This window comes from Vombatus ursinus, unplaced genomic scaffold (genome assembly GCF_900497805.2).
Source record: "Vombatus ursinus unplaced genomic scaffold, bare-nosed wombat genome assembly UNPS02014175.1, whole genome shotgun sequence".
NCBI lineage: Eukaryota > Metazoa > Chordata > Mammalia > Diprotodontia > Vombatidae > Vombatus > Vombatus ursinus.
Genome location: NW_020953953.1, coordinates 929,810 through 939,085, shown reverse-complemented (window position 1 = coordinate 939,085; position 9,276 = coordinate 929,810). Strand labels below are relative to the sequence as shown.

Below are 9,276 nucleotides of genomic sequence, written 5' to 3'. Positions count from 1 at the left end.
CCCCCTCTAGTTAAGTGTTGGATGGACTATGGGGGCCTCATTTCATTCCAGTTCTGAATTTGAGGTACTCGAATGGCCTGCTTCACCCTGGACTGTGACAGATGGTGACCGGGGATGGAAAAGAGGGGAAGGATGCAAGAAATATCATGGAGATGAAATTGATAGAGCCTGATAGCTCTCTTATGCAAAACTGATTGGATCAGAGGCAAGGTTATAGAGCTGGGAGACTGGTTGAGTGATGGCACCACAGACAGAACTGTCCAGTTCAAAGCAGGGGCAGGTTAAGGAGAAGCTGGAGGGGGCTTACAAAGAGCATGGCACGTGGGATCAGAAGTCCAGGGCTTGAGCCTCTAGAATGTCATCTGTCTCAGCTCCTATCAGAGCAGGATTCACCTTCTCCAAAATTGCCAGGGAGGGCTCATCCACCTTCTACCCTGAAGCCCCCAAGGAAGGGGAATTCATTGTCTCCTGAGATGAAGCAGGAAAGTGTGAGTGTTTCAATTCTGGGATCACAGACTTGTAGGAGACCTCATAAGTCATCTGTCTTACCAGTATCTGAAATAGAAATCAAGTGAGCAAGCCTTTATTGAATGCCAGGCACCGTGCTAAGCATGGCATCTACATATCCCTGACAAGTGGTTTTCTGTCTTCTACACAAAGACCTAAAGGGACAGGGAACTCATTACCTTCCAAGGCAGCTCTCTTGGAATGAAGTTTTTAGGAATTGGAGCCCTCAGGATCCCAAACTATTTGAACAGTCCAAGATAAGGGACCAGATACTGAGAGTTGGAAGGGACCTCAGATTGGGTCGTTAGTTTGATAGAGATTTGAACCCAGGTCCTATCACTCCATCACTAATGGGGATAAATGTAAAGGCCTAAGCTTAGGTTCAAACAATCAACTGTACAAGTACAGAAAGGAGAAAATGTGACTGGAGAAGAGCGTCAGGGATTTGCAGCTTAAGTGGACTGCAAACAGTGCAAGTCAACATTGTGATGTAAGGCCAAAAACCACTAATGGAGCCTTCAGCGGCCCAAAGGGCACTGTGGCATCCAGGAGGGGAGGGGTCACACTCCTTCCATTCCCGTGCTGCTATCTGAGCATTGTGCTCAGCTCTGGGAGCCACGGTTTAGGAAGGACATGGATAAAGTGATGGATATCCTGAGAAGGGTCTCAAGGATGGCAGGTGGGCTGGAGACCAGGTCCTGTGAGGCTGAGGGAACTAGGGGCATTTGGTCTAGAGGAAACTTAGGAGAGACATGGTGACTGTCTCCAAGTATTTGAGTCTGCTGAAGAGGGATTGGGCTGGCTCTGCTGGGCCCCAGAGAGCAGATGTGAAATGTGTGAAATGAAGGGGAAGGGCCTAAGGGAAAGGCTGACCTCAGTTCAGAGGCAGGAGCAACGGAGGGAACTCCAGGCCATCCAGAGGTTTGCAGCCTACCCCCACCATTGACATTCTGGGCCCTTTGTCCAAGGTGCCATCCTGCAGTCTCTTCAGACTCTGACTTCCTAAGTCACTTCCTAACAGATCTTCCTACCTTCTGTCTTTCACTCTCTGGTCCATTGAGCTCAGACCACTCTACTGGTCTCAGCCACAGCCAGTTTGGACCCTGTCTCTCCCTACTCCTTAGGAATCTTTGGTCATTCTCTACCCTCCACCAAGAAAAGTCCCAATCGTTTCCTTGGCACTCAAGAGTTCTGCAGTGTAGCAGGTCCCCCGCTTTCCAGTCTTATTTCTCATTCCTGCTCTGCCTACACTTTTTCTCCCCTCATAAGACGGACAATTCTTGGCAAAATATTGGAAACTGAGGGGATGCTTATCAATTGGGGAATGGCTGAACAAGTTGTGGTATCTGAATGTAATGGAATACTATTGTTCCATAAGAAATGATGAGCAGGTGGATTTCAGAAAAACCTGGAAAGTCTTGTACAAACTGATACAAAGTGAAACGAGCAGAACCAGGAGAACATTGTACACAGTAGCAGCAACATCGTGTGATGATTTTTTTTCCCCTTTTAATTTGTTTTTTTCTTTCACAACTGTGGCTAATATGGAAATGTGTTTTACATAATTGCATATACATAACCCATGTCAAATTGCCTATCATTTTAGAAAGAGGGGAGGGGAGGGAGAGAGAAAATTTGGAACTCAAAATCTTGTAAAAATGAATGCTAAAAATTGTCTTGACATGTAATTGGGAAAAAATAAAATACTATTTAAAAGCAAAATTTAAAAAAAGGAAGATAATGCTATCAAATCAACACATCCTGTGTCTGCCTCTGTGACCTTCCCAGTCCCTGAGTATCTACCTGTTGATATCGTGTCCTGCTTTCAGGTCACAGCTCAATGACATCTCCTCCAAGAAGCCTCTCTGATCACCAGTCACCACCTAGACCCCAGGTTGAAATGATTCCTCCTTCCCGAGACTATACCTAGCATGAGTTTGCTTCTGTTTTGTGCACTTCTGTAAGATGACTTATGGTAGATATCTATTGCTATCAGAGCCCCCCAGTAGGTAGACTAGGAGCTCCACAGAGAGAAGGACTGTATCTTATTTGATTTATCTTTCCCAGGACCAAGGAGAGGGCCTGGCACATACTTGGTGTTTAATGTTTGTTGAAAAGTAGGTGCCTGTTGGTTGGGAAAGGGTACAAGTCTTGGTACACAAATTTAACAAACATTATCATGCTATAAAAATGGATTTGAAGAAACAGAGGAAGATTTAGATTTACTGATGCATAGTGACTTTAATAGAAATGGAATAACAACCACCACCAAATCAAAAAGGAATGTCCGAGCTTGTCATGGAAGAGATCTGGGAAGATGCTCCTCTCCCTTCTGTGCACAGGTGAGGGACTAGAAGGAGAACACTGCAAATCCTGCTGGACTTAACCAACGGGTTGGATGATTTTGCTGCTTTCCTCCTCCTCTTCTTTCTTTTTAATTCTTTGTCATATGGGCTGGCTCTCTGTGTGAGTGCAGGAGGGATATATTAGGAAATGAAGGGACTGTAAAAAAGATTGATAAAATTTTAAAAAGAAAAATTAAATTCAGAATCGCAGAATTTGTGAATTGGAAGGAACCTTGGTGGATGGATTTGGAGTCAGTGGACCCAGGTCCAAATCTCACCCCTTCCATTTACTGGTTGTATGACCTTAGATAAGTCATTTAACCTGTAAGGGGCTGTCTTCTCCTTTGTAAAAGGAGGCACTTGGATTCTATGGCTTCTAAGATCTCTCCCAGCTCTAAATCGATGGTCCATCTGGCCAAATCTGTGCATCAAAGGAATTCCCATCATAACCCTCCTGATGACCAGTTGTCCAGCCTTTTTGAAGACCACCGAGAAAGGAGAGCCCAGAAGCCCCCGAGGCAGCCCCTTCCCTTTTGGACAGGTCTCATTGGGAGCAAACTTTTCCCGATGTCAACCCTGAATTGATATATGAAGCAGTTTTGAGAAAAAGACGGTGTGCTGATTGTCCACAGATATCCATCTGTATGGGAACAGGAGAGTGCAGCATGGGCAACTGGAGACTCAAGAGCTGTGGGTTTGAATTCTGCCTCTTCTTCCTAGATGTGTGACCTAGGCAGGTCACTTCCTTTCCCTAAGCCTCATTTTCCTCATTTGTAAAATGGGGAGGCATTTGCATACCTGATGCAGTCTAGTGACGCTCTCCCTTTTCTCCAAGGAATGGGGATGACTGCGTGGGTGATGACATATAGACTGAGTGATGAATCTGGAATGGAATGGCCTGGAATGGCCCCCCTATCAATCAACCCTCAAGACCTTGCTCAAATCCCCCCTTCTTCAGGTGGCCTCCCCAGTCCCCCCAGCTGCTATTGCCATCCCCTCTCAGATCGCCATCCCCCTACTTATTTACATGTCATCTCACCCATTGGAATAGGAGCACCCTGAGGGCAGGGGCTGTTCTAGCTAGCTACTTTGTATCTCCAGTGTCTAGCTAGCTCAGTGTCTGGCACACAGCAGGCTTAATAAATGCTGGTTGACTGACTTGTCCCAACCTGCCCCGGCAGCCTCATCTAGTTTCTTCGCTACAGGCATAGTCATAGCACGGGCTGGCTTCTTTACTTGCTTCAGAGTATAAAACCCTCTATGTCCCTGCGTTCAGGAGCTGCAGGGTTGGCAGAGCTGGCCAGATTCAGGGCAGGGTCAGGGAGAGGGGGGGTGAGTGGGAAAGGGAGGGGAGACCCTAACCTCCTAACCTGTGCTGAGAAGTGTCCCAAATCAGAACCATGGACAGAGACCCAGGGGACCACTGGCCTTGCTGTACCCTGGAGAAGGTTATATTCAGTGTGGTCTGAGCTGGGTCGCTTTCTTAAGTCAGAAATGGGCTATTAACCACGATCTACCCCATAGGGTGGCAGTCAGGGAAACATTTTGTAAACCATTAAGCGACAGCTAAATGTGAGTGTAACTGGAAGCAGCAAAGTTAGGCCTCCCTTTTCTCACTTGCACGGGGTCTCTAACACCCTGTGGCAGCTCAGATAGTCATTCCCTCCTCTTCTCTTCCTCTGCTCTTCACCTTTCTCAGGTCACCGCTCTCTTTGGAAATTGGTCTGGTGAAGCCTTGGAACTCTTTCGCTAAATTTGTTTTGAAATGCACAAAATAAAATACATAGGATTGCAAAGGAAAGCAATTACATTAAAATAAAGATGTATTATTTTTCCTGTACAAGTTCACAGACTCTCTGAAATCTATCCATAGACCTCACATTAAGAACTCCTGGTCTAAAATCGAAAATAGGAATTTCTTGGGAAAAAATGAATTCACCATTCAAGTTTTTTTCTTTCTTTTTTTTTTTGGAGGGGAACAAACGTTTGTTTCTCAGTCATATAAAAAACATCATCATGGGCTACCATGGTCAAAGAGGGCAGCACCAGTGGGTTTTCTGTCCTTAGAGGAGATGACTGGGGGTCATTCAAGCACACTGGCCAAGTGTATTCTGCTGGCCCAGCACTGGAGAAGCCAGCACCACTTCTAGACCCCTGAAGTGGGTCCATCCCCAGAGCAGCCATAACTACTGATCACCAAGCCTACTGATATGTGAGTGCAGGGCATGGCTGATGAAAATACCAGGGTCTTCCTAGAACAGGCTATGTCTTCAGTCGAATGGAGAGGAAGACGTAGAAAGCAGGAGTGTATACGGCCTGTGGATAATGTAACAGGATGGTCTCCCAGAGCACTCATCACGGCCTGCAAGGCTCTCTTCTGCTGCGGAGTTTCTTGTGCATACTTCAGGATCATACAAGGCATCAAATAAGGAGGTGTATGCTCCACTGTTTACCACCGCCATGGGGAGGCCCTGGGCAGAATCCCAGGGTTTCAGGGGCTAATTGGATGCTGCTGGATGGTATAATTAACTGGGATGACACTGGGCCCATTAAATTAAGCCCCAGAATATCATGGGGCCTCCTCAGTGAAACCCCCCAGTGACTGCCACAGTGGCAGGCCTAACGATTTCCACAGGAAAACCCAAAGGGAACCCCAAATGCCTCTAGTTCAGACTGTGCCAGGCAGGTCAACGGGCGGTCCATTGGGCTGGTCCATCAGTACACGGATGGGGTGCAGACGCTGCAGACAGACAATGAGTTGAGCCCAGAACTGAACAGAAGGAAGAGGGTGGGCTGGGTGGCACTTGGGAAATTAGGGTGTGCTCTCAATGAGCTTGGCTGTGACCCTGCCTCAGAGACCCATCTCTTAAACACCATTATTTTTCTGGTGATGCTTGCTTGAATGTCTGTGAGTCTTTGAAGAATCAAAATTGCAGGTATCCCAAAGGATGGAGAGATGGACGACAGGAGGGACGACTGACGGACGAGAAGCGGCAGAGGTCACAGGAGGGGCCCGGTGCAGTGGACGACGGCTGCTTCGGGAGTCAGAGGGCCCGGGTTTGAATCCAGGATCTGCCACTTGCTGCTGGAGTGACCATAGGCCAGTCTTGGCTAGGTCTGTGCCTACAACCCTCCCCTGTTGGTGGGAAGGAGCTGCTGGTGGAGACTTTGAGGACTCAAGGTCCCCTGTACACCATGAAGGAGCGTCAGGGCCTTGGTCGGGGGCTGCCATCACAGACAGGCAGGATGGGGGGCTTGGAGGGGCCTCAGAGATCATCTCATCCAAGTAGCCCCCCAAAGCTAGAGGCCTGTCTCTAACATGTGCCAATATTTGGGGGTCAGTGGTTCATTGCCACAGATGGGAACCCCTCCGCATGCTAGCAGCTAGGGCTTCCTGTGTCGTAAAGTCTGGCCCTCTGACGCTAGGCCTATCTTTGCCAGTGAGGCAAGGCTGGACAGTGAGCCATCGGCTAACGGCAGGATTGGGCAGACTGCCCAGCCAGCTGCAAGTCACAGTGTAGCCACGAGCCTTCTCTTACCCATGAGCCAGGCCCTTACCCATGTCTCTTCTGCATTCTCGAGGGTTTCATCGCAGAGGCTGGAGAGCATGGGGGCGGGGTCTAAGGCCACTACCACCAGGGCTCCTCAGGACCCGGGAGCTGTGGGGCTTCTGTCTACAAAAAATCCTGCTTCTGTTTATCGAATTCAACCAAGCAAACCCTTAAGAATGGGCTGCATGCAAGGCCCTAGGGCTAAACCCTTCCTCAAAGAGCTTTTAGTCCAATGGGGGTGGAGCTTAGGGGCCACACCCAGAGAACAATGGCACTTGGTCTGAGCCAGCAGAATGTAAGCTCCGGCAGGGCAAGGCCACTTCACTTTTGTCTCCATCCCGGTACCCAGGGCAGTGGCTGGCATACAACTGCCCAGTACATGCCTGCTGCTTACTTGGGCTAAGCTTTGCAGAATCCTTTCATCACACTGGCCCTGTGATAGAGGCAGGTCTTCCGGTCACTGGTATCACTTGGCAAGATGCCCGGGGGCACCACGAGGCTGTGGCATGTCCCCGGTGATGATGCCCTCATCAAGCAGGTGGTGGAATGGAGGGGAGCAAAGCCCAGTGCCAATGTTGAGTGACTGACCCTCGGCAAGGCGCTGCACCTGACCGAGCCTCAGTTTACTCATCTGTCAAAGGGGGAGAGTAAGCCAGACCTGGATGAGCTCACGGCTGCGGCTCCACATTCACAAAGTCCCATCTCCATTGCCCAAAATGCGGATTTTTTGCCTTGAATGATATGCAGATTGCACCTCTTTCCTGAGGGGAAAGAAAAGAAGAAAGGTAGAAGGAAGAGGAAAGAAAAGGCAGGTCAGTGACTCCTGGCCCCCTCTAGGGGTCCTCTCTCTGCCTCCCAGGCCATGTGGTGGGCTAGGAGGTGAACTCCAGGGGGAGGGGCCAGCCTCTCCAAGCTCTATCTCGGGTGTGGGATTCTCTCTCTACTCTCTCCCCCAGGGCTCACAAGTGTCCCCGGCAGGCTTTGAACCCAGCCTTGCTGCGACCAGGGCCCGGGTCTCTGCGCTGCCCTACCCTGCATCTCTCACTTGGGGCTCAGCAAAGTTTTGGGAAGCCAGCAGTGAGGTGAGGAGGTCCACTGGGCCAGCCTCAAAGATCTAGACTGGCCTGGAGCCCAGCACCGTGAGGGCGACTGCCAGAAACATCTGCTCGTGACAAAGGCTCATCTTTCAGGCAATGGGGCTTCTGGTGCTCCGTGGACCAGGAGAGGCTGCATTCCAGCTCCCTTTAGCTTCCAGACCTTCTGACACCCTCAGAGGCCCCCTAATCCACACAGCCCTCCCTGATGCAGATGTCCTCTCTACTACGGAGTCTCGGCCTCCACTTGAATAGCTCCAGTGACAGGGAGCTCACTACTCAGGTAACTGTTTTCACTGTTAGAATTGTCAGGAAGCTCTGGTTAAATTGGGCCAAACTTGGCCTTCCTGTCATCTTCCAAGGGCCTTGGTTCTACTCTTTGGGGCCAAAGAAGGCGAAGCTAACCTTTATTCCACACGACATCTCTGTAGATACTAGAAAGTAGCAATCAGCCCTCCTGCTGCAGGTCTTCTTCAGGCTGACCCCTCCCTGCCCCGTCAGTGTAAGGACCACTTGCTAATCAATGACTTTCTTACAAGTGGGGCATCTAGCGGCAAACATGGCATTCCAGAGGCGCCCCGCTGGGGCAGAGGACTGTGGGGCTGTCACCTTCCTGACAGTGGCCTTAGCGCAGCTGCAGATCGCACTGGCACTCATATCACACGCTGTACATTCCTATCGAGCTGGTGGTCCACTAACACCTCCAGATCTCTGTCATATGGCCTGCTGTCCTGTCTCTCCTCCCCATGCCCCACTCGGAGCCTGGAGAGTCAATTAGAACAACCCCCATTTGACACTCTCCCCTTTTCAATGCCGCCTTCTTGGCTCGACGCCCTTGCCTACGGAGGCCTTCTTGGATCCCAGCTCCACCACCCAACACAAATGCTTCTCCTCCTCACTTCAGCAAGAAAACAGGGAGCATTTGAAAAAGAGCTCCATCGAGGTGACTGGCAACCAGGCTACTCCCAACTAAACCGGGGATTTTTTTCTTCTGGGCTTTTACCATTGGAGGCCGGGTGGCAGCACCCTCACTCACCTGGTCTTGCAGAGGGATTCTTCTCCAGAGGGCCCCCCGTGCTGAGACATACCTCCCCTTTTTCACGCCTGGGGCAATGATACAAGGCCGCATGCACCAGAAGGAAGCATGGGGGAACCAGGAGGCTCAGCACCCACAATGTGAGCTCAAGGCCCACGTCACACTTACCAGCTGAGTAACCTTGGGCACGTGACCTTCCCTCGCTGGGCCTCAGTTTCCCCATCCATAAAATGAAGGTTCTGACTTGGTTTTTTCTAAGATACCCTCCTAGCTCCACAGTCTGCTTCTGCTTTGGCTCACGAAGCCCTAATCATCGGCAACCACAGCATGCATCTTTGGACCACAACCCAGGAAGCTGCTCCCGCTCTTGGACAATCCTCAACAATCACATCTCTGCCCATTTCTCACATACTCCCTCACCTCTGGCTTTCTAGGGGAAAACACAGTGGGCTGGACAAGACTCAGAGGCTCTACTTCTGGCCTGGCCAGTACCTAAGTGGCCACAGGCTCAGGATGGCTTCTCAAGGGCCCGAATTTCCCTACGGTAAACTGGGAGATTTCATGGTCTCTACAGAACCTTCAGCACTTTCTGCTTCCTTGGACTGAAGTCTCCACTTGTTAACTTCACTTTGGAGATTTGGTGTTGTGGGAAAAGTGCTGGAGCTGTGGGGAAAAGGGAGGGAAGAAGGAAGGAAGAGAGGGAGGAAGGAAAGAAGGAGGGAGAGAGAAAGGAAGGGAGGGAA

The 9,276-nt window shown here is 50.1% G+C and overlaps 1 protein-coding gene across 3 annotated transcripts in view; it reads right to left on the bottom strand.

Moving 5' to 3' along the window:
• Positions 1 to 4,695: 4,695 nt before the first annotated feature.
• Positions 4,696 to 9,276, bottom strand: part of LOC114041543 (zinc finger protein OZF-like) — a 42,299-nt gene continuing 37,718 nt past the window's right edge. For all 3 annotated transcript variants that reach the window (XM_027860044.1, XM_027860042.1, XM_027860043.1), the window contains one exon: positions 4,696 to 7,164. The gene's annotated coding sequence lies outside the window, so the exon portion shown is untranslated. The remainder of the gene's footprint in view (positions 7,165 to 9,276) is intronic.